At 39.8% G+C, this 26,549-nt stretch overlaps 1 long non-coding RNA gene across 2 annotated transcripts; it reads left to right on the top strand.

The window, feature by feature from the left end:
* The first annotated feature begins 1,816 nt into the window (after window positions 1-1,816).
* LOC110743489 lies at window positions 1,817-15,928 on the top strand. Of its 2 annotated transcripts, XR_002522621.2 has the most exons (3): window positions 1,817-2,769; window positions 14,640-14,727; window positions 15,563-15,928. It is a non-coding gene; the product is annotated as an uncharacterized LOC110743489 (long non-coding RNA). The 2 variants fall into 2 exon arrangements; XR_002522619.2 differs by lacking the exons at window positions 14,640-14,727; window positions 15,563-15,928 and adding an exon at window positions 3,933-4,015 and having other exon boundaries at window positions 1,839-2,769.
* Window positions 15,929-26,549: the final 10,621 nt, after the last annotated feature.

The following is a 26,549-nucleotide window of genomic DNA, read 5'->3' as shown; positions in this document are numbered from 1 at the left end:
TTGGACTAGGGACTGATGCCTGATACAAACAAAGATAACCCATTTAAAGGCCACGACCAAAACTTTTCAGTAAGGATGGTGACTGGCTGAACTAATCAGATTCTCTCTCTGGGTGAGTTTGAAGGCCAGACATCCAGAAAGATTTGGCAGGGTGGAGTTGCACAGGATGAGAGAGACAGAGAGAAAGAAGGTGTTGATGCAGTCACTTGCCATGAGTAAGAAGAAGCCCAAAAGGGAAGTAGATAAGAGTAGAGGGAACTTTCTGAAGGGGTCAATAGTCTCAGAAGAAGTACAAGCAGATAACTTGAATCACTACTAGGACAGCATATTAGAGTGGAGACATTGTGTTCTGATGCCACTTTAAATCCTGTTCTAGTTCCTTGAAGCCTGAGTGAGCAGCTCTATTAAACTGTCAAACAATGTATTAGTCGAATGTAAATGAATAAGGTCATGGTAAAGTCAAGAGGGAAATCAAAGTATTCAGGAGGTGGACCATGTAATATGCAAATTGTCATTTGTATATTTTCAGAAAATGCCCAGGATTTTTGTTTTTTTGCTTATGTGAGAAAGTTTTTATAGGTAGGACAGATAACCCACACTTCAAATATGTAATACATATATATCAGTATAAAACTCTTTCGTTATTTTCTGTCATTCTTATTTCAATGGGCATCCTTATATTTAACTACAACTACAAGGTTCTCATTTTCTTGGAACCTGAAATAGCTGAATGATTCCTCATTTCACCAGGACTCTTTAAAATAAAATTCCATAACCTTAAGGTAACTTGAGTGTGTTCCTGTTCATGGCCACCTACAACAACATAAGACAAAGGCAAAGAGGCAAGTGAACAGGTGGTAAGTTTGTGATGCCATCCAGAAACTGCATGTACACATATGTTTGAATATATTTTCTAAAAGGATAAAGAATAACCAGCAGGAAGACCAAAATTAGTCTTTCATAGCCCACCTTCCAACTTGTAATTTAAAGTTTGTTCCTCCTTTCCACATCTAGGCTTTTCCTTGACAACAGCTTATACCATATGATCCCTAGAAAGAGGGCAGCAGTCAATTGAGGGTCTAATCACACCTCACCTTCATGAGGTGCTGATGGATCAGGATGACCTGCTCACACCTCCCAGACATTCTGGAAAAAATAGAGTGTGAAAATAGAAAGAACCACCAATTGTGTTCACCAGTTCTAATTTACCACGAGGACAAATGTTAGGCATTAAAGGTCAACAGAGCTTCTGGTGATCCTCACTGAAGCAGAATGTTGAAAGCATTTAATAGAATTGCGTTTAAAGATCATGCCTACAGATATTGTAATTTCTCTTAGCTGCCCAAAATACTCTTTCTGTAAAGTCAAAGTTTAATTCATTTCTTGACCAAATGATTCTAAAGTATATCTGGAAGAATAAGCAAGTAAGATCCACCAATAAAATCCTAAAGAAAAAATAAGAGGAATTATTTTATAGTATGGCTTTGCCCTGCTAGATATTAAATTGTTTTATATAACTACAGCAGTCAAAACTCTGTGATTTTGGTGTAGACCTCCAATCTGAGATATTTTTACATAATCACACCAAAAGGACCCTGCTATAGTATAAAATGCATATTTTATTACCAAAAAATGTTCTATTGAAAACATTCTTGACCCTTATTCTATCTTTAACCCTTATACCAATGAGGAAAAACTTTTACACTGTTGGCATTTTAAAATTAAAAATATATCAATTTTACAGTCATATTAACTCAGTAAACTATTTCAAAAGCCTATAATAACTTAGCCTCCAATAATATATTTTATCCTTATCAACTATGATTATAAATCTAATATAATTAACATAATCATTGAAAGTATTGAATAAATGGCCATCATTTGTATGCAGTCTGAATATCCCCCCCATTCCCATATCTACTGTCCCATTGTACCTACTTTGCATTCATTCAACTAGATTTAGAATAATGAGAAATTCCATAAAAACAGAAGTTTATATCTTTTAGATCTTCAGTAAATGCCATTAGTAAACAGTCAAATCGTTTACTAATTGAATGTAGATGAACAAGAACATAGCCACATCAAGAAAGAAATCACAGTATTGAGGGCCAGACCATTTAATATGTACGTGAGTCAAACTCTTAGAAGATGAGCAGATTTCTTTGCTTCCTTGGCTTCTCTGATGAAGTATTCATGGGTAGGATAGATAAAGCATATTACATATATATAGGTAATAGGTTAGGCCAGTGTAAAACTTTTTTCATTATTTTCTTGCTTGGGTCATGAGGGAAGGCCACGTGCTGGTTTATAGAGTGAATATTTTACCAATCCAGAAAGAATAGCCCTTCTCTTTCAGTAATCCTGGAAAATGATTACTGTTGGAGCAGAAAATGAGTGTGGAGAGGCATAAAGAGCTTCGTTAGTGAGTATGGGGAATGTGAGGGAGAAGGATCCAGCAGTAGGGTGGTGACAAAGACAGACATGGAGCAATTGGGCCACGGAAGTTCCATATTTTGCATATGGAAGTTACTATGACAAGAATAGTGCAGCATGTGGGCAGTCAGTCTCTAGGCAGCAAGTTGGGTTCAGCCACTGTGGATTTCTCTGGTCTTAGGGAGTACAGCTGGATTTCCCATTACTAGTGATTTGAGAGCAGCCAGGGATGAGCCTAGGCCTTGTGAGAACTCTGTTCTCTCCCTGGAATGGATGAAGGCATCATAGGGGACATCAGAAGAGGGTGACCATGGCCAGAGTTGACTCAGGAAGTAGGTGAGGGAATCTACTTTACATAATACTCATGTATGATTTATATGTATCATTGCTCTTTAGTCTGTATGGAAGCATAGTCACTAGAAAACAGTAATATCAATATTGACACATTCGAATGGCTGCTACAAAAGCATAACATCAAAATTTCATGTACCCTACAGAAAAATGGAACAGAATATGTGACATTTTCATTTTATTTTGGTTTTGCCACAAAACCCTTTATTCAAACAAAATCTTACACAGAAGTCCAGAGTTTTTTAAAAAATAAAAGCTGATCTGGTAAAAGGAAGGCTGGGAGACCTAGTCCTTGTGCTCATAGCAGACTGATCTTCTCCCCTAATTCCTCTGAAGTCACATTACAAAGGATCTAATGAGCTCTCAGAACTCTGCAAGTTAATATGGAAAAAACAGTCACTGAAACTGAGTCTAGAAACAGACCTAAGGATACTTGGGAATTCACTTCCCCAGTGGTATTTCAGATAAGTGGGAAAGAACATAGAGAATACATACATAAGGAGAAGGAGCCAGGGAAAAATCTGGAAGAAACTATATCCAAATATTAGTTTGTATTTATTTTTTGATGATTTAAAAATTTTTTTGAAAATTATCAGTGATTCTTAACTTTTTGCTTTCTATCTTTCCATGTGTTATTGTGTTATTTTTATTACACACAAAGAAGAAAAGGTAGATGGAAGAAAAGCCAGAGTGTAAAATAAGTCAGATTGAGGCAAATCTGAGAGCTCCTTAGTGACTCAGATGGGAGACAGATAAGGTTCCAAGTGTGAATGAAATCAGCAGCTTACATTTATCCCACATTTGCTCATTCTCTGCTCATGCAGCCTTCAGCAACCAGGGCAGACAAAGGGCGGTAACTGTTGGTGACGGGCTCTTTGTCAGCCCTGGTCTCTGTGGAAACAAGGTGAAATGGGAAACAGCATATTTTAGTATTTAGGCTGCAAATTCATCAGAAGTGAGAAGCCTGGTGCTGTGTCTACATATTACTTTTTGTCAAGTCTTTCCTTTTGTAAGCACTTTCTCTTTTGATGGGTAATATTTTTTCAATTTTTAAAGTAGTTGGGGTTTTTCTTTTTTTTTTTTTCCCACTCCGTGAACGACCAAGAGAATGAAAAGCTAAAGTAGTACCTATTTATTTGTCTTCCTAGGCTGAAAGCAACATCTTGCAGATTTACCACAGAACCGTTTCCTCTAGACATCACATTACAGAATAAATGGAGATAATTAGAAATAGTCAATGTGCTAATTTTTCCGTATTTGTTTAATGCAACTGCACATTGGTGACTTTATTGTGTTTGCCATCAAATTGCCCTGGGGTATCATTCTCAGAGGCAAAGGCAGATGATGTTTCATGTTAGTTTATTTTCCGTAGCTCTCCCAGTACTGGGCGTGAAGTGGTTCAACAGGAATGCTTTCCAGCTGCTGCTGCTGCTGAGGAAAGAAGCCACCACTGCAAACCTGCTAACAGGGAAACACATGGGGTCACACTCCTGGCAGGAACTTATTCTTCCTGCCAAAGGGGGAATTTAAAATCCTCATGTCTGTCCACAGAGAATCAATATTGGCCCAGAAAGAAGAGTTACCTATGAGGAAGACAGAAGGAATGATGGTACAATTAGTCAAGCTGTCCTTTAGCATTTTGCTGAACCTAAAGGAGGGAATCGGAGTTGTGTATGGAAATCTATTGGTAAACTCAGTACTTCAAGCATTTTTGGTACAAGCTAAGACTAAAAGCTATCTGAGTGTCATTGTTGGGAGTCTAAAGCGACAGAGGGGACATGAGAGAGCAGATTGTCTTGGATACACAAGAGGGTTCCCAGAACTTGGAAGAAGAGAAATCCCAGCTGGGCCAGCACCTTTCCCTTGTATATTCTGGTTAAGGGTCATCAACATTTCCTTGGTGACCAGATCGGAGGCAGATTTCAGAACTCACTGTGTATCTTTTCAGCATGTTGAATAAACTGCGTATTGTTCTCATTCACACTGCTTTTCCAGGGACTCTCAGAAAACACATTCAATAATAGCTAAGGAATCTGTTAGGTATTATAAAATCAGATAGCAATGACTATTGCTTTTAAGTACAGATTTTATAAAGATATTTTATAGTCTTTATTTGTAGTTATAGTGGTCCTTCAAAGTACATTTTTTGGAATCCCAATTAGGGTGAGGAGAGTGAGGCATTCACCACAGGGGCAAGCAACATTTAATGGGGAACCAAAAAACTCAGCACTCAGTGTAAATAATATTGTAATGTAATATTTAAAAAAAATTAATGCCAAGCATTCACTAAGCATAAACACCATCATAATTTTAAATAAAAACAGGCTGTTTTGTTCTACAACTCTGTATTATTGTGCAACAGGAACAGTCATTTCCAATCAACAGCATGCCCCACCAGCCGGTTTATTAGGGTTGATAATGTCATGCAAACAGATTGGGCAATGCAGAGCTTTAAACAGAAGTCATGATTTGCCCCTGAAAACTTCAATTAACTATTCCCATTTGATGCACAATAAAGGGGCTATTTTGATAAGATATATAGGAACACGCAGTCTTCCTTTTGTTTCAGGCTCCAACATGGCTCAGTAGGGCATTCCATTTTATTAGTGACATTTGCATGAAGCTTAGAGGAGTGAGCTAACTTGCCAAGGTGATGGAAGCTAGTGGGTGTTCAGGCTGGAGTTCCATCCCGACTCAGATTGCCTTGCTAACCATGGCACATCACACATCCACATCCACATCAACTGTGTTGGGCCAACATTCCTTCATATTATATTTGAGATTCTGACTCTGTAGTGGGCAAATCCATGTTAGGAGTATGTCTCAAATACGCAGAGTTTCTCAATGGGTATGGTGGGCCTCAGGGACACCAGTCTTGTTAACCTTGGAAGCAGCTGGACAAGGCCTAGGTCGCTGGTGACTTGTTTTCCTCTAACACAAATCCTTTATGCCTTGATGCATTGTAAAAATAAAATTATGTCTGTCTATCTATCTATCTATCTATCTATCTATCTATCATCTATCTATCTATGCACACACACCGTGATATTGAAAAGGCTGGAAGGTATAGAAAGCTGTCAGATCCAGCTTCATTTCTATTTGAGAGCTCTAATTCTTTAACATTCCCTCTGTACTGCTCTCCTGCCCTATCCCAGCAGATTAGAACTGTAATGTTCTAATTTGGCAATTTAAAGCTAGTGATTTCTATAATTATTACATCATTCAGAGTATCCTAATTCTTCCTTTCATTGCCTTCTGTAGTATCTGTGTACAATTTTATCTCCTTCATTAAAACTATACAACACATCTTTGAATGGTTGGACCTTGCATTGTCTCTTTGTATATCTTCTTCCTTCTCCCTCTTCAACTCCAGTGTCTCACATAGTGCTCTGCACAAATTGAGTGCTTAGCAAATGTTAATCAAAGAAAGAATCAAAACAAGGAAGTGTTTCCCTGTGTCATCCTAGGGGGATATGTAGGGAACATGTAAACATGTACAGATCTATTTGTAATCCTTAAACTCTAAAGATCCAGTCAATGATTACCGGTCATCATCTTTGTACTAGCTACTTCAAAAATAATAATTTTTGTCATAATAATATATAACTTAGATAATACAAAAACAATAAAAAAATTAAGTCTAAAACTAAACATTGACTTAGTTGCTAAAACCATTATTCAAATGACAATCACCCTCCATTGAGGTGCCCAGTTGAGAGATGATACACACAAAAGGGTTCACTATATGAGGTGCCATTTTAACACGAAATTTATTAGCAGTAATTTAAAACATTGCTTGAAGTTACTTTATACAATTGCCACATGCTTTCTAATTTGATTTCCATGTGGTTGTGATACGCTGGTAAAGGTAAACTAGCTTGAGGGTTAGTATACTCAAAGGAGAAGAGCAGGTTATATTATTAGCTCTGCTTACCAGGGCGTTTTGGTTTTCTTTTGTTTTTAAAATCAAGACTTTCTCTTATTTCATACCTCCGTGGGAGTATAGTTGCTTAGTAACCCTGCACTGACTGGGGGCTGTTGCTCTCGGAGCTATACCCGGGAGGAACCTGCGTGTGAAGGAGACCGCTGTCAGCAAGCCTACACTCAGAGGATTTACCCGGTGCAGAGAGCTCCAAGAGAACACCAGAGCCCCTGGTATTCTGGTTCACTTGAATTTGTCCTCCTGCCTATTCCATATTTTTTTCACACATAAAATCATTTGTTTGCAGTCTGGAAATATAAAACCATTCAAGAAATGGAGGCCCAACTATTGGTAAGAAACTTCTAATACACATTCAGTGTCTCACAATGTGTGTGGTAAGCAACTAAGTGATTTATCTTGCTCTCCTATATCTGTTTGCTTCCTAAGTTGTGTGTCCTTCCCGTTGGATAGAATCCATCTGTTGCTCTGCTTACAGTGTGCTATGAGCATTTGAAGTTCAATGCTAATGCTAATAGAGAGGAAACACTTTTAAAAAACGTTCCTTTTTTTCTTGGTTTTTTTTTTTTTTTTGTCCAGCAATTCAGCAGTTATTAGGTTAGAAATATCAAACAATAATTCAGAAAAGTAAAAAACAATGGAGGCCAACGTTATCGTGGGCTTACTGTGGGTGAGGCACTATATTTTACGTGTATTGTCTCATTTGGTGGTCATAACAATTCGCTGTTGTATGTGTGTTTGTATGTTGGGAGGGAGGTCCTATTATTATCTCAGTTTTACAGATTGGAACCTGCAGCTTAGAGATGTAAAGTCACCTTCGAAGACACACAGTTAGTGATTTGCAGAGCTAGGATTGAAGCCAGGAAATCTTAATCACAATGCCATATGATATTGCTAAAATTACTCTAAATTACTTAGCTCAGTGAAAGGTAAGTTGTTTATAGCATACATTGTTAATGCATGTCATGTAACGGTCCAGTATGAAAATCCAAATAACTCAACTGATCTCTTGGAAAGATGCTCAGAATAAAAGAGCCTCTGGCTGTTGTTCATCCCACCCCCCTGCCAAAAAAAAACGTGGTTCAGCAAGAAGGTTAAGAACACGATCACTTTGCAATAACAAGATATCACTTTATGGCAGAATTCTGGGTCATCAGAATTTTCCCTGGATCATTAATAAAGCACTGCTTGTCCAGACAACCCATGCTTATTGGTCCCTCTGAGGGAGAAAAGAAAAAAGGAGGGGAAAGGTCGTAGAGATGTATGAAAGAGGACCTTAGGGAAAGAGACCAATCAGGGCTTCTCTCTGTCCTGGTGGAAATGAGCGCCAGCTCCTTTTTTGTTCCTGCTCTAAGTTACTTGGCATCCTTTTCTTCTCTCTCTTGTTTCTATTAACCTCCCTCAGGGCAGAATGATAGTCACAACAGCCAATTAGGGAGACACTGAAGGAAGAAGGTGCTCCACAGCTCCTTCATTGTCCACAGAGAAACAATCACCTCAGTGGGAAGGTGGTTTTAATTGGCCCTATTCCTTTCGTTTCCTCTCCTTCCTCCCCATCAATACCCTCTCAATCAAGCTCCTTGGCCTAAAGCTAGTGAGTTACCGGGGAACCAGAAAAGCACTAATAAGCTACCACTCAGGTGGTTTGAATTATTCTACAGGCAAAAACTCAAGTATTCTTCTGGGATTTGCTAGCTCTCGCTTCTAAGCCCCATATGTACAGTGTTTCCAAGGTGAGCAAGTGGACCACCTGCATCAAGGTCACCTGGGAGCTTGTTAAAAAGGCAGATTCCTGGGCAAGGCCCCAGATTCATGCAATCAGAATCTCTGAGGGTGACACTGGGAAGTCGGCATTTTTAACAAACTCTCCTGGTAGTTGTGGAATACATCATAGTTTGAATACATCATAGTTTGAAAACCACTGCCTTACAACTTGCAAAGTGCTTTTACATACATCACTAGACTCAAGCATCAAATTCTTCAGAGGTTTATTTTCTTATTCCCCTGTTTGTGTTGCTGTTATTTTCCTTTCTAATCAGCCTAACATCTCAAAATCAGTAGGTCCTCTGTTAAGAAGACTGAATAAGCCAGAGTCAATTTCTCTGCCAAAGATGACAATAAAAGGAAAATAAAACAACCATTATAAATCATTTAAGACAGGAAGATGACTTCTAGTGGGGGACTCAGTCTTAACTGACTCTGCATAATTTCTGGAGCAAGACTGAGTTCAAACCCTACTTTGTCACTTTGCCTTAGCTTCCTCGTCTGTAAAATAAGGGTAATAAAGCACTTACCTTATAGAGTTGTTGTTAGGGTTAAATGAATTAATAAAGGCAAAGTGCATAGAATGACACCTGGCTCAATACTAACAGCTGGTTGTATGTGTGTTTGTAAGATAGCCAGAATGGCAAGTTGAAAAGCTACAATTCAACGTGAGTCACTGAGATATAGTTTATAAAGCTTAGGTATTATTGCTATGTTTTGTTGTCTTATGTCTTCAATAAAGACATAAGAACAAATATTAATAGACTGAATATTAAGAAATGTCATAGTGTGCCTTTTGTCAGAATTTCTCAACTTTGGCACTGTTGACACTTTGGACCTGATGACTCCTTGCTGTGGAACAGCTGTCCTGTGCAAAGTAGGTTTTTAAATTTTTTTACCAGCATTCCTGGCCTCTACTGGTAGCATTCCACTGTTTGAGATGAGCAAAAATGTCTCCAGACATTGCCAAAATTCCTTGGGAGGGTGGTGGTGCAAAATCACCCTTGGTTGAGAATTATCTTACATCTGACAGTGTAAGACTTCCCACAGAAAATAATGTTTAGGCTTAGTCTTGTAGCATATGTAGAAGTTAAAAATATTAACTATTTCCTATGTGCCAGGCACTGCTCTGCATTTTTTATGCATTAATGCATTTAAGGCCAACAACCTTGTGAGCCTAGGTTAGCCACTACTATCCTTTTACTGGACAGGAGGAAACTGAGGCACTGAGAGGTTAAGTAATTTGCCTAAGGCCACACCACTTAATGAAGATGCAGAGCCATAACGGGTGGCAGTTTTGCTCCAGACTCTGTAATTCTCACTTTCAGGCAAGGTAAAGGAGGTAGATGAAGTGTACAGAAGTGAAAGAGCTCTGAACTGGGGACACCCTGAAAGTCTGCATTGGATGGAATATTCTATGCGAGGAGAAAAGTGGCAGGATGTTAGGCTATGCAGCCAAGGGGGAACCCGTCATGAAGGAAGTCTGAGGTCCCCTTGGGAATGAACGTTTTTCTGTGGACAGTGGGGAGCCACAGGAAGGAGAGGGGCCTGATCAGATTGTTTTAATAAAGTCAATCTGGCCTAGGCCAAGGGGAAAGGCTAGAAAAAGGAGAGACTCTGGTTTTGTATAAAATTAAAACCGCCAATATTTACTGTCACTTTTTCTTTCCAAGATACTAAGAAAAAACCCAAACCTTAAATAGCAGAAAAGATACAGCTGCTCTGGCCTATATGCAGAATCCTTTACTACTATCTTCTGCATGATATACATCTGTGTTTACTCAAGTCCCAGATTTAATTGGATTTAAATAAGAATCTGAGCACAGTCACCCAGAAGGCCTGACATAAATAGAAGAGTATCAAGGGGTCGGAGAAGACACATCCTGTCTGCTTCTATAGAAAGCAGATTCAAGGATTCCCCACCTGCATCTTCTTCCCCCTCCTGCTAAAGAGCTGCTCCTCATGTCACTAAGCAACAAATGTGCACTTGGGGAGTCCACATCTCATCACTCCCACTCCTTCTCTCTCCTCAAGAAGCCAACTAAATGCTATGGTTTGGATTTATTTCTCTTGTTATCTTTATCAAGCTTGATACAAATGCTTTGTTCTACTTTTGGCTCTCACAAAGAGCCTGTTTCATCATCAACATAATTGTAAAGCTAAAATATGGTTGGGACGTTTGCCATCACTTTGCAGGTTTAGGTTGCCAGGCACACTTGCAGAACTGAATTCTTTGTTTTCTAACTACAGTTGCCTGCCTGCTTTTCGAGGAAGCTCATAGTAGGTGAGAAGTAACCCAGTATTGTGACCTCATGATCTGAGCATAAAGGCTTCATATGCTCAGGGTTAACTAGGTCTCTTTTAACCATGACAGTATACTATGCTTTGAAGAAACGTAAAAATAATTAAAATATTAGCCTCTAATTCTGCCGCATAAAATAAGATTAATCGTTGCTAAAATAGTGAAATTGAACTCTATGTGGCAACGGTATTTTTCCCTAATACTACCACTCCAGAAGTGTAGTATTAAGGAAAATGGAATTATCCTCTTAGAACTACACTGTAAACTACATCATTGTTCAGGTGAGAGATATGCAAAATCACCCTAAGAAACACAGGGACTCAAGAGTGAGCAAGATGAGACTCATTTGATTGAGGATATTCATATATCTAAAGACTTATTGAATTAATTAGCCTGCAGATGGATGGTGGAGCATAAACCCAGCCGAGTCACTGGGGCGAATACTGGCTGTGGCCATTAGGAACTGTCCATTAGAGGCTGTGTCTTTTCAGACTCCTCCAAATATTTACTTGTAGAGAAGGAGGCACCCAGCTATCACAACTTGATGCCCCTAAACATTTGAATCATGCAATTAACTCCTCTCCACTCTGATTCCATCTCTACCCAGCAACTTTCTGATGACAATTTGGCTTTCTGTGTAATTTACCCATGGGAAGAATACAAGTGTTTGGCTACCTTGGTTGTTATTGTTTCTCAGTGAAAATTAACAGTTGCATGCTATGTTAGAGACTTGAACCTCCTAGGGCTTAGTCAGCATGAATTAGCACCCACTAATTGTCAGGGTTTGATAAGATGGGGTGTCTGGATATGTCAGGCTGTTGGCAGGAAGATAACTGATTCAAGTTGTGGCTCTTTGTGCGACCAGCAGTCTTCTATGACCACACCTTGATGGCCACACAAGGCTTTCTTGTGACCCGTAGATAGATTTCCCACCCTCTGGGCTTCAATTCCTTCCATGGTCTGCCCATCTAAACAGTCAGAAAATCCTAGGAGCTCTCATTTATTGCCATTCCTCATACTTTGTTTTTAGGGTTTGTGTCCTCATTTGCCTTTCCAGACCAGCAGTTCCCAAAAGCCAGTGTGGGAACCATCTGTATCAGCGTGACCAGTCTGTGAAGATCAAGCATAGGAATGCCAGGGCTCCACTCTACATGTCCTTTATCTGGGGTGGCGCCCAGGAATCTATTTATTATGCTCCCTGGGTAATTCTGATAAGGAGCCACATTCCAGAATCCCTGTCTAGATAAGTGGTTCCCAAAATTGGTGATGCGATAGAATGATTCTTAGAAAATGTCAATGCCCAGGCTTTACCCCAGACTAATTAAACCCTAGGCTTTTTTTGGAGGTGAGACGTGGGCATGGGTGCTTGTAAAACACTCTCTAGATGAGTCTAATGTATTGTGAGTGTTGAGAACTTTTGGCTCAGAACTGTGATTCTCAAAGTGTATTACCTGGAAACAAAATATAAATTCTCAGATTAACTAGACCCTCTAAAGCAGCAACCCTGGGGAAGGATCCCAGCAATCTGTGGCTTAAGCCTCTCTAGGTGATTCTGAGGCTTCATTGGCTTAGACTGTTTCACAGAGCCTCCTCATTGACTTTCTGTGGCTAGTCCCTCTTTTCCCAGATACATCCTCCACAATAAAAATATTTTCGCCTTGTCACCCTGCACTCAAAAGCATCCAGTCGCTCCATACTGCCTACAGACATCCTTTGCCTGGCATTCATGCTTTCTCTGGTCTACCCCAACCCTAGGCTTCAGTTCACTAGCAGAGTAGGAGAAACCAGGCTTGCTGACCCCGAGACAGTGGTTTCCTGTTTTGCTTATGCTGCTCCTTTCGTAAAAATCCTGGCCAGGTGCTAGTAGCTCATGCCTGTAATCGCAGCACTTTGGAAGGCCAAGGTGGGCAGATCACCTGAGGTCAGGAGTTCAAGACCAGCCTGTACAACATGGTAAAACCTCATCTCTACTAAAATTAGTTTAGTGCAGTGGCATGCACCTGTAATCTCAGGTACTTGGGAGGCTAAGGCAGGAGAATTGCTTGAACCTGGGAGGTGGAGGCTGCAGTGAACTGAGATCACTCTAGTGCACTCCAGCCTGGGTGACAGAATGAGACTTCTCAAAAAAAAAAAAAAAAAAAAAAAAAAATCCTGGAGAAGCGGGAGCACGTTTGCAAATGCCATAATCCTTAACCTGGCATTGTTCACAGAACAGGAAGTCCTTACACATTTGCAGCGTATGATCGTGTGAGTGTAGGAGTGAGTGAGAGATTGTGTGCTTGTCTTTAACGCGCCTCTACTTAATCTATGGCAGGTTCTCCATTCAGTCTGGAGAACAACTCACCTGAACCCTTTTTGTTTGTTTTTAAGCACTTAAGCCCATCAGAGCATGTGCAATATTCGGTTCCCACATAAAAACAATCAGTTTGGCATGAAAAGTTCCTTGGGGATGGGTGACTGAAAGGAGGCAGGAGGGGACTCCTGGGGTATGGATAATGTTTAATTTCCTCATGGGGGTGCTGGTTACATGTGTTCTTTCTACAGGAATTCATTACATTAAATACAGTAATTTGCATTTTCTGCCTGTGTGTCTTACTTCAATACAAAGTTACAAAAAATTCTTTCATGCAGTTGTTCTCCAGCTTCTCAAATTCTAATTTGACTTGAGCTTATCAAGCATTGGTGATGTGCCAAGAACAGGGCTGGTTGCTTTCATATTTTATTTGATTTTTACCCTCATAACTCTGAAGTGGGAACTGGCATTATTGCTTTTTACTCATGAGGAAGTGAGGCTTGCAGAAATGATGAAACTTACCAAGTTCACACAGGTGGCCAGTGTCAGGATAAAACTGGAATCTAGTTATCATATCACAAAGTGCTAGTCTTCTTTCTGCTTCACTATGACTCTTCAAGAGACGTCTTTAAATGGTGTGTATTAATAAAAAATTACAATGATTTTGTTTTTTATTAGAAATCATCAAAGAAAGCATTAAGTTGCCTTCTTAGATTATTTCCTTTTTTTTTCTTTTCTTTTCTTTTCTTTTTTTTTTTTTTTTTTTTGAGATGGAGTTTCACTCTTGTTGCCCAGGCTAGAGTGCAATGGCACTATCTCAGCTCACTACAACCTCCACCTCCTAGGTTCAAGCAATTCTCCTGCATCAGCCTCCCGAGTAGCTGGGACTACAGGTGACCGCTACCACACTTGGCTAAGTTTCGTATTTTTAGTAGAGACAGGGTTTCACTATGTTGGGCAGGCTGGTCTCAAACTCCTGACCTCGTGATCCACCCACCTCGGCCTCCCAAAGTGCTGGATTACAGGTGTGAGCCACTGCGCCCGGCCCTTCGCCTTCTTAGTTTTCATTCCAGATATTTTGTTTTCCTTTGTCTCTTTGTTAAGATGGAAACTGATCACTAGTGTAAGGCAGATTTAAATGTTGGGCAGTTGAAGCATTGTTTAAAAGTGTGGCAGAGTCCTGGAAGTCCCTTCAGCACCAAGATGACCCTGGAGGTCCCTTCTGCATCTTCACTGCCAGATTTCAGGGGGAGAGGCCAGAAAAGCCAAGGTGGTAAGAAAGGAATGTGGGGGTTTTGGGCAGTGGCTATTTAGTAACTCCGCAGAAGGATTTCAATAGTGCAGCTCCTGGTATAGGCTGTGCTGCTGTGTGCAAGGAGAATATCAGCCCTGGGGTGAGTTGAACCTAAAGCAGAATATCGTCCTGCCCTGCATACACACCTTTGATGACGAGAGACTTTTCTCAAGGAAGAGTCTTGGCTTTACAATTGGCCATCTTGACAGTAATGTACAATTTGTTAAGAATTCACGTGATTTTTCTTCACTAATGTCTACAGGCTTCCCGATTATTCTACAAACTCTATGAAATCCTTGTTCTTCGTTGCACAATTAGCTGTGAAACAGACAGAGGTTACCTACAATAAGGTAAGTGTGAAAAGGAGTCCTTCTGCCTGTGAGTGTAAGGCAAGAAACAAAAAGGAAAAAAAAAGAGAAATGTTGAAGAGTGGAAAGCAACAAGCAACTGACACCAGGAAAGGTCTCCTGTGCCCCACAGTGTATTAATCATTTTTACATATTTGGTGCCACTGTTACATATTGCTTTAATAACAGAATAAATGCTGAACATGAAACAAAATAAAATTGTTTAAGCAGTGGAAAAGGATTCAGGCCTGTGAGCTCAACCCAACGTTGTTCCCAGTGAACTTACTTGGCAATCAAGAACAATATATGACATCTCTGCTGTCTCAAAATTCCCACGTAGTACATAGTTTGGAATGCTTGGAAAAAGCTGTCCTGGTCCCCAACGAAACCCACATGTTACTACTGATTTTCTTATATCCTTCAGCCACCAATTAGAAGTTAGAATAAAAACAACAAGAGAGCAATTAAAAAAATGGTCCTCCAGACAAAGCAGACCATGTGGCTGCTTACTTAACACTGATTCTTCCTTTCCTTTTTCTCAGAAAACCTTAAATTTCATTCGAGTGTGTAGCTCACTCCTACTTCAGAGGGAATCTCGATTAGTTAGCTAGCGCCGTCCAGCAGAAATATGGGAAGCCATATATGTAATTTAAAGTGTTCTAGCAGTCACATTTTTAAAAAAGTAAAAAGAAACAGGTAAATCAATTTTAATAATGTATTTTATTTAATCTATCTGAAATATATTGTCAATATAATCAATATAGAAATTATTAATGAGCTATATTACATTTTTTTCATATTACATCTTTAAAATCCAGTGTATCTTTTTCACTTACAGTGCATGTCATTTTGGACTAGCCATATTTCAAGGGCTTAGTATGGCTAGTGGCCACCATATTGGACATTGATGGTCGAACCCAATTCACATTCCCCTGACAACTACGCTTGGTGTGAGGCCTCTGATGGCCCAACTAGGCTGACAGCAAAGATCTTTCCTGTTGGAAGATCGTCATTCTCTCTCCTGCTGGCAAAAACAAGAAAGAATAAAGGTCTGATTAACCCATGAGCCTTCTTGGGATTTATGACAGGAACCAGGCTTTGGATGAACGTGACATTGAAATGAGCAGGATGGAAAGAAAAATCCTAGGGGTTTGGTGACCATACTGGGCTGCTGATTAAACATGGAGTTTGCCCTGACTCTGAACTTTCCATTTAGTGAGATGATAATTGTTCCAATTGTTTAAACTAGCTTGTGTTGCTTCCAGCTAAAAGAGTGCCAGCTATATACAATGTGCAAGCTGACATGTTGTCATGCTCTGACCCTGATGAACACATCCCCACAAGGCTGTGACGTAGTAGGCGAAGAACTAACATGCATGGGATTGGAAGGGAGGGGGAAAACAAAATCAAACCATATGGAAAGCAGGAATCGCTGCATTAAATATCATTTTTAAAATGTACAACATAATAGCCATATGTTTAAGTCAGAATCATCTGCAAAGCACTCATGTTCACTTTCTGTTCCAGAGTCAGGCGTCTGAATTCTGTGAGCAAAGCCTAGGGAAAAAACTAAACCTACGCCAGATTTACAAGAATAGTTATCTTTATAAAGACTATATAAACTAGAATACAAAGTTGCAAAGCTGAAGGCAAAGCTATTCAATAAAACCAAAGCAAGCAGCTTTCAAAGAGATCCCTTCAAAAGTGTGGTTCTACATTTCCCACCTAGTGCTAAGTAAAACATACATTTCAATTAGAATTAGAATCTACTTCAGGAAGTAAATTATTAAATGACCTAGCACATTTTGACGCTTTTAAATGCCCAAACTCCCAGCTGTGGAGAACAATGAGTCTTTAATGATAATTTATTCCCCTCTTGTTCCCATAATTGCTAGATAGCCAGGGGCCCTAGATACTTATTGGGTTCCAGGGACCCAATGTAGGCATTGTCGGAGGAGGATACCAATTAGCAGGTTTGGTTTCACAAAGAAGCATTGATTGCCCTGAGGTGAAAAACTCTGTCTCAGAGAAAACACCCTTGAACTCGAACTGTCTTTTTTGCTCATCATTAGAAGTCAGCAAAGGATTTAGCCTCTCTCTTACCAATTCATTATCCACACCCTTCAGAAAATAAATAAATAAAGTAAAATGTTTTCACTTATTATGAAGGTGACAATAAAGACAGTAAGCTTATCACATACATAAAAGATAGTGACCACTTTCTACTAGTTTTAATGGCACTATCACTGCTTCCAAAAATTGCCTTAGGTCACTTACAGCCCCTAGAGATAAACATCTGAGGATTTTGCATAACGGCCTTAATGGGTGTTTTCAGGACAGCATAATTACCTGGGGCTTGTAAGAGTGAAAAGCATCAGCCTCAAGGTTACTGAATAATGTATGCTCTATTAGAGAGAGATAAAGAAGAACAAAAATCCAGTCACCATATGAATTACAATTTTATTATCTTTTTCATTCATTTAGTATTTCATTCAACACATTTGAAAGCATTTATTATGTACCAGGCACTGTACTAAGCACTTTAGATTCTAGTATGATTAAGACAGCAGAGTTCTACCCATTGAGATGTTCACAGTCTAGGTGGGGAAGGACATGGACAATGAAGAATACGCAAACCATTAATTCCCAGAAAGGAGTAGGGTTACCTCTGGGTCCCTGAGGAGGCCAATGAAGCTTTGCCTGTGGCCTTTAAGAGCTTTTCATTTTTCCCAGCAGCAGTGATCTGTCCATTCTATACTTTTTTTTTCAGTCTTCAAATATTTTATTACCTTTCTGGCTACATAGTGAATTCAGTGTCTTCATATTGACTGGTAGAAGATGAGAAGAAATTTTTCCTTTGCTTGGAAGTAACCATTTTTGGGTTGCTAACATCAATATTTAGCCCCTTCCCTGAGCACCCGCTCCCCTCAATCCCTAAACCCGGGCACCCATATAAAAATAAAAATAAAACTTTTTGAAAAGTAAGTCTATATTTATTCATAAAATTTTATCCTAGTCTTAAAGCTGCTCAGATTTCAGAGCCAGACTGCCTGGGTTTGAAACCCAAGCTCTACTCTTACCAAATGTATGATGCTGGCAGGTTGTCAAATCTCTGTGTTCCTCAGTTCCTTCACAATTAAAATGAAAAGTTCATAGGATAGTATAGATGTATAAATATAAGTATAGGCTTATTATGAGTATTGAACAAATTAACATACTAGCACCAGGCATACAATATAAATGGTATTATATCTCAATACAAGGGACTTATATTGCTACTTAGTGATTAGATTTGACAATCAGTAAGGAAAATGAATTTAAACTTAACTAGTTCTGGAAAGTCCTTTGGAAGTGACCTTTTTGGAGACCCACAGCCCACCTCTCAATATATCCAGCACTGTCAATTTTTCCTTCAATGTTAAAACAAATTGTTGATTTCTCTGATTGAACATTAAGTAGTATAGCAGGTTTGCCTGTAGGGACCATGTCACACCAAAAGACCACATTTTAAAACAGCTTCATGTTGACAGGCACCAAGAACTGAGCCTGATCTGAGAAGAGCAGACTTGCTTTTCATCTCATGGTCATTTAGTGAAATGGCAGGCCAGAATTGTGACCCAATTTAAATGATTTGTTTCCTTCTCTTTGACCAACTCCTCCTTTCGTCTGTTTTTACCAAGACGGAATAATTGAATTTAGAAAAATTAAATATAAAGCAATGACCTTTTACTAACATCTTGAGGTACAACCCTTATTAATTTTCTTTTGGGAAAGGTAAATCAAGTTATGTCATGTAAGACATAATAGTGCTTCTCAGATAGCTGAATAGGAATAGCACTGGTCTGCAGCTCCCAGCATGATCGACGCAGAAGATGAGTGATTTCTGCATTTCCAACTGAGGTACCTGGTTCATCTCACTGGGACTAGCTGGACAGTGGGTGCAGCCTAAGGAGGGTGAGCCAAAGCAGCCAGGGCATTGCCTCACCCGGGAAGTGCAAGGGGACGGGGGATTTCCCTTTCCTAGCCAAGGGAAGCCATGATAAGCTGTACCTGGAAAAATCGGACATTTCCTCCTATACTGTGCTTTTCCAATGGTATTAGCAAATGTCACACCAGGAGATTATATTCTGCACCTGGCTTGGCAGGTGCCTCACCCACGGGGCCTTGCTCACTGCTAGCACAGCAGTCTGAGATTGACCTGTGAGGCAGTAGCCTGGCAGGGGGAGGGTCATCAGCCATTGCTGAGACTTGAGTAGGTAAACAAAGCATCCAGGGAAGGTTGAACTGGGTGGAGTACACCACAGCTCAGCAAGACCTGCTGCCTGTTGACTCCATCTCTGGGGCCAGGGCATAGCTGAACAAAAGGTAGCAGAAACTTCTGAAGACTTAAACATCCCTGTCTGACAGCTCTGAAGAGAGCAGTGGTTGTCCCAGCATGGCATTTGAACTCTGAGAACAGACAGACTGCCTCCTCAAGTGGGTCCCTGGCCCCTGTGTAGCCTAACTGGGAGACACCTCCCAGTAGGGGCTGACTGACACCTCATTCAGGCAGGTGCCCTCTGGGACGAAGCTTCCAGAGGAAGGATCAGGCAGCAATATTTACAGTTCTGCAATATTTGCTGTTCTGCAGCCTTTGCTGGTGATACCCAGGCAAATAGGGTCTGGAGTGGACCTCCAACAAACTCCAACAGACCTGCAGCTGAGGGACCTGTCTGTTAGAAGGAAAACTAACAAACAGAAAGAAATAGCATCAACATCAACAAAAAGGACGTCCACACCAAAACCCCATCTGTAGGTCACCAACATCAAAGACCAAAGGTAGATAAAACCACAAAGATGGGGAGAAACCAGAGCTGAAAAGCTGAAAATTCTAAAAACCAGAATGCCTCTTCTCCTCCAAAGGATCGCAGCTCCTCGCTGCAATGGAACAAAGTTGGACGGAGAATGACTTTGACGAGTTGACAGAAGAAGGCTTCAGAACATTGGTAATAACAAAGTTCTCCGAGATAAAGGGGGATGTTCAAACCCATCACAAGGAAGCTTAGGAAGATTAGACGAATGACTAACTAGAATAAACAATGTAGAGAAGACCTTAAATGACCTGATGGAGCTGAAAACCACGCACAAGAACTACATGACTCATGCACAAGCTTCAGTAGCTGATTCAATCAAGTGGAAGAAAGGGTATCAGTGATTGAAGATGAAATCAGTGAAATAAAGCGAGAACAGAAGTTTAGAGAAAAAAGAGTAAAAAGATGTGAACAAAGCCTCCAAGAAATATGGGACTATGTGAAAAGACCAAATCTACATTTGATTGGTGTACCAAAAGTGACGGGGAGAATGGAACCAAGTTGGAAAACTCTCTTCAGGATATTATATAGGAGAACTTCCCCAACCTAGCAAGGCAGGCCAACATTTACATTCAGGAAATATAAAGAACACCACAAAGATACTCCTCAAGAAGAGCAGCCCCAAGACACATAATTGTTAGATTCAGCAAGTTTGAAATGAAGAAAAATGTTAAGGGCAGCCAGAGAGAAAGGTCGGGTTACCCACAAAGGGAAGCCCATCAGACTAACAGCAGATCTCTCGGCAGAAACTCTACAAGCCAGTAGAGAGTGGGGGACAATATTCAACATTCCTGAAGAAAATAATTTTCAACCCAGAATTTCATATCTAGCCAAACTAAGCTTCATAAGTGAAAGAGAAATAAAATCTTTTACAGACAAGCAAATGCTGAGAGATTTTGTTACCTCCAGGCCTGCCTTACAAGAGATCCTGAAGGAAGCACTAAACATGGAAAGGAATGGCGAGTACCAGCCACTGCAAAAACATGCCAAATTGTAAAGACCATCGATGCTAGGAAGAAACTGCATCAACTAACGGGCAAAATAACCAGGTAACGTTATAATGACAGGATCAAATTCACACATAACAATATTAACCTTAAATGTAAATGGGCTAAATGCTCCAATTAAAAGACACAGACTGGCAAACTGGATAAAGAGTCAAGACCCATCAGTGTGCTCTATTCAGGAGACTGATCTCACGTACAGAGACACACATAGGCTCAAAATAAAGGGATGGAGCAAGATCTACCAAGCAAATGGAAAACAAAAAAAGCAGGAGTTGCAATCCTAGTCTCTGATAAAACAGACTTTAATCCATCAAAGATCAAAAGAGACAAAGAAGGCCACTACATAATGATAAAGGGATCAATTCATCAAGAAGATCTAACTATCCTAAATATATATGCACCCAATACAGGAGCACCCAGATTCATAAAGCAAGTCCTCAGAGACCTACAAAGAGACTTAGACTCCCACACAATAATAATGGGAGACTTTAACACCCCACTGTCAATATTAGATCAATGACACAGAAAGTTAACAAGGACATCCAGGACTTCAACTCAACTCTGCACCAAGCAGACCTAATAGGCATCTACAGAACTCTCCACCCCAAATTAAAAGAATATACATTCTTCTCAGCACCACATCGCACTTATTCCACAATTGACCACATATTTGGAAATAAAGCACTCCTCAGCAAATGTAAAAGAACAGATATCACAACAAACTGTCTCTCAGATCACAGAGCTATCAAATTAGAACTCAGGATTAAGAAACGCACTCAAAACCACACAACTACCTGGAGACTGAACAACCTGCTCCTGAATGACTACTGGGTAAATAACAAAATGAAGGCAGAAATAAAGATGTTCTTTGAAACCAATGAGAACGAAGATGCAACATACCAGAATCGCTGGGACACATTTAAAGCGGTGTGTAGAGGGAAATTTATAGCAATAAATGCCCACAAGAGAAAGCAGGAAAGATCTAAAATTGACACCCTAATATCACAATGAAAAGAACTAGAGAAGCAAGAACAAACACATTCAAAAGCCAGCAGAAGGCAAGAAGTAACTAAGATCAGAGCAGAACTGAAGGAGATAGAGACACAAAAAACCCTTCAAAAAATCAATGAATCCAGGAGCTGGTTTTTTTTTTTAAAAAAGATCAACAAAATTGATAGGCAGCTAGCCAGAATAATAAAGAATAAAAGAAAGAAGAATGAAATAGACACAATAAAAAATGATAAAGGGGATATTACCACCAATCCCACAGAAATACAAACTACCATCAGAGAATACTTACTATAAACACCTCTACACAAATAAACTAGAAAATCTAGAAGAAGTGGATTGTTGAGAGCAAGCCCCCCAAAATCCAGCCATAAACTGGCCCCAAAACTGGCCATAAACAAAATCTCTGCAGCACTGTAACATGTTCATAATGGCCCTAATGCCCAAGCTGGAAGGTTGTGGGTTTACAGGAATGAGGGCAAGGAACACCTGACCCACCCAGGGTGGAAAACTGCTTAAAGGCATTCTTAAGCCACAAACAAAAGCATAAGCGATCTGTGTCTTTAAGGGCGTGTTCCTGCTGTAGTTAACTAGCCCAACCTATTCCTTTAATTCTGCCTATCCCTTCGTTTCCCATAAGGGATACTTTAAGTTAATTTAATATCTATAGAAACAATGCTAATGACTGGTATGCTGTTAATAAATACATGGATAAATCTCTGTTTGAGACTCTCCGCTCTGAAGGCTGTGAGACCCCTGATTTCCCACTTCACACCTCTATATTTCTGTGTGTATGTCTTTAATTCCTCTAGCACCACTGGGTTAGGGTCTTCCTGACCCAGCTGGTCTCAACAATGGATAAATTCCAGGACACATACACCCTCCAAAGACTAAACCAGGAAGAAGTTGAATATCTGAATGGACCAATAACAGGCTCTGAAATTGAGGCAATAATAAATAGCCTACCAAAAAAAAAGTCCAGGACCAGATAGATTGATAGCCAAATTCTCCCAGAGGTACAAAGAGGAGCTGGTACCATTCCTTCTGAAACTATTCCAATCAATAGAAAAAGAGGGAATCCTCCCTCACTCATTTTATGAGGCCAGCATCATCTTGATACCAAAGCCTGGCAGAGACATAACAAAAAAAGAGAATTTTAGACCAATATCCCTGATGAAAATCGATGTGAAAACCCTCAATAAAATACTGACAAAGTGAATCCAGCAGCACATCAAAAAGCTTATCAACATGATCAAGGTAGCTTCATCCCTGGGATGCAAGGTTGATTCAACATACACAAATCAATAAATGTAGTCCATCATATAAACAGAACCAATGACAAAAAAACACATGATTATCTCAATAGATGCAGAAAAGGCCTTTGACAAAATTCAACAGCCCTTCATGGTAAAACTCTCAATAAACTAGGTATAGATGGGACATATCTCAAAATAATAAGAGCTATTTATGACAAACCCACAGCCAATATCATACTGAATGGGCAAAAACTGGAAGCATTCCCTTTGAAAACTGGCAGAAGACAGGGGTGCCCTCTCTCACCACTCCTATTCAATATAGTGTTGGAACTTCTAGCCGGGACAATCACACAAGAGAAAGAAATAAAGGATATTCAGTTAGGAAAAGAAGAAGTCAAATTGTCCCTGTTTGCAGATGACATAATTGTATGTTTAGAAAACCCCATCATCTGGCCAGGTGTGGTGGCTAACGCCTGTAATCCCAGCACTTTGGGAGGCTGAGGCAGGTGGATCATGAGGTCAGGAGATCAAGACCATCCTGGCTAACATGTGAAATCCCATCTCTACTAAAAACAATAATAAAAAAAATTAGCTGGGCATGAGTGGCGGCACCATAGATCCCAACTATGCAGGAAGAGCTGAGGCAGAATATGGCATGAACCCAGGAGGCAGAGCTTGCAATGTGAGATTATGCCACTGCACTCAGCCTGGGCAACAGAGTGAGACTCCATCTAAAAAAAAAAAAAAAAAAAAAAAAAGCAAAGTAAAAAAAGAAAGCCCCATCATCTCAGCCCCAAATCTCCTAAAGCTGATAAGCAACTTCAGCAAAGTCTCAGGACACAAAAATCAATCTGTAAAAATCTACAAAGCATTCTTATACACAGTAACACACAAACAAGAGAACCAAATCATGAGTGAACTCCCATTCTAGTGCTTCAAAGAGAATGAAATACCTAGGAATTCAACTTAGAAGGGATGTGAAGGACCTCTTCAGAACTACAAACCACTGTTCTGCAAAATAAAGGAGGACATAAACACATGGAAGAACATTCCATGCTCATGGATAGGAAGGATCAATATTGTGAAAATGGCCATACTGCCCAAGGTAATTTATAGATTCAATGCCATCCCCATCAACCTACCAATGACCTTCTTCACAGAATTAGAAAAAACTACTTTAAAGTTCATATGGAACCAAAAAAGAACCCAAATTGCCAAGAAGCTGGAGGCATCACACTGCCTGACTTCAAACTATACTACAAGTCTACAGTAACCAAAAAAGCATGGTACTGGTACCAAAACAGATGTAAAGACCAATGGAACAGAACAGAGGCCTCAGAAATAACACCACACATCTACAACCATCTGATCTTTGACAAACCTGACAAAAACAAGCAATGGGAAAAGGATTCCCTATTTAATAAATGGTGCTGGAAAAACTGAGTAGCCATAAGTAGAAAGCTGAAACTAGATATCTTCCTTACACCTTATACCAAAATTAATTCAAGATGGATTAAAGACTTAAATGTTAGACCTAAAACCATAAAAACCCCAGAAGAAAACCTAGGCAATACCATTCAGGACATAGGAATGGGTAAGGACTTCATGACTAAAACACCAAAAGCAATGACAACAAAAGCCAAAATAGACAAATGGGATCTAATTAAACTAAAGAGCTTCTGCACAGCAAAAGGAACTACCATCAGAGTGAACCGGCAACCTACAGAATGGGAGAAAATTTTTGCAATCTGCTCATCTGACAAAGGGCTAATACCCAGAATCTACAAAGAAGTTAAACAAATTTACAAGAAAGCATCAAACAACCCCATCAAAAAGTGGGCAAAGGACATAAACAGTCACTTCTCAAAAGAAGACATATATGCAGCCAAGAGACACATGAAAAAGTGCTCATCATCACTGGTCATCAGAGAAATGCAAATTAAAACCACAATGAGATACCATCTCACACCAGTTAGAACAGTGAACATTAAAAAGTCAGGAAACAACAGATGCTGGAGAGGATGTGGAGAAATAGGAATGCTTTTTACACTGTTGGTGGGAGTGTAAATTAGTTCAACCATTCTGGAAGACAGTGTGGTGATTCCTCAAGGATCTAGAACTAGAAATACCATTTGACCCAGCCATCCCATTACTGGATATATACCGAAAGGATTATAAACCATGCTACTATAAAGACACACACACACGTATGCTTATTGCGGCAGTATTCACAATAGCAGAGACTTGGAACCAACCCAAATGTCCATCAGTGATAGACTGGATTAAGAAAATGTGGCACATATACACCATGGGATACTATGCAGCCATAAAAAAGGATGTGTTCATGTCCTTCACAGTAACATCGATGAAGCTGGAAACCATCATTCTCAGCAAACTATCACAAGGACAGAAAACCAAACACTGCATGTTCTCACTCATAAGTGGGAGTTGAACAATGAGAACACATGGACACAGGGCGGGAACATCACACACCAGGGCCTGTCATAAGGGTGGGGGGGATAGTATTAGGAGAAATACCCAATGTAAATGATGAGTTAATGGGTGAAGTAAACCAGCATGGCACACGTATATACCTATGTATCAAACCTGCACATTGTGCACATGTACCCTAGAACTTAAAGTATAATAATAAAATAAATAAAATTAAATTTAAAAACATTTTAAAAAGACATAATAGTGCTTCTATTCTGAGATGCAGTCTGTTACTATTCCCCATATTCTTTCAAATGATAGCAATATTAAAACAACTTTGTATTACACTTCCCTGAATGTTAGCACAATCAGGCTACTCTTGTTGCCTTCAAAGAAGACCTTGACCCCAAACCACCACCATCTCTCACCCAGGTGGTGGCAACAGCCTTCTAACTGATCTCTCGGCCTCTAGTTTTGCGCCTCTCTTCCCCTACAAGAGGAAATGCAATAGCCAGAACAGCCTTACAAGGTCCCTTTTGTTCCACACCCTACAATGAGTCTCAATTCATTCTCAGTAAAAACCAAATGTCTTCCTTCTCTTTTTAATTATCGAAGTTCATTTTATTGTCCAGGATGTGGTTCATCTTGAAATTCTATGGGTGCAAGAAAAAAATGTGACTGCTGCTATTGTTGGGTGGAGTGTTCATATATAGAGTGTGGCATCTACCTTGTTGGTTGATTGTGTTGTTCAAATCTTCTGTATCCTTACCCCAAACTCTCAATCCCCCCATTATGCTTATCACCTTCGAATGCAATATATGCTTACTTAATATGCTTAGTGTTTATTGTCTATCTTCTCTTGTTAGAATGTAAGCTCCACAAGGCATGCATTATTGATTGTTTTGTTTCTGGATGTATCTCATTTTTCTGGAACAGTGCCTGGCACACAGGAGTGCACAATAAATATTCATTGAATGTTTGAAGAATGCTCCATCCCAACCAAAGGTAGAATAAACCAGTTACTTATCTATTTGTTTTGAGACAGGGTCTTGCTCTGTCATACAGGGTGGAGTGCAGTGGTGTGATCACAGCTGACTGCAGCCTCAACCTCCTGGTTCAAGTGATCCTCCTTCCTCAGCCTCCTGAGTAGCTGGCACTACAGTCATGCACCACCACATTTGGCTAATTTTTTTTTTTTTAATTTTTGGTAGATACAGGGTCTCAATATGTTGCTCAGGCTAGTCTCAAACTCCTGAGCTCAAGGGATACTC

Source organism: Papio anubis, chromosome 5 (genome assembly GCF_008728515.1).
Source record: "Papio anubis isolate 15944 chromosome 5, Panubis1.0, whole genome shotgun sequence".
In the NCBI taxonomy this organism is placed as follows: domain Eukaryota; kingdom Metazoa; phylum Chordata; class Mammalia; order Primates; family Cercopithecidae; genus Papio; species Papio anubis.
The sequence above is the reverse complement of the archived record's forward strand: the minus strand, read 5'-3'. Positions and strand labels throughout refer to the sequence as shown.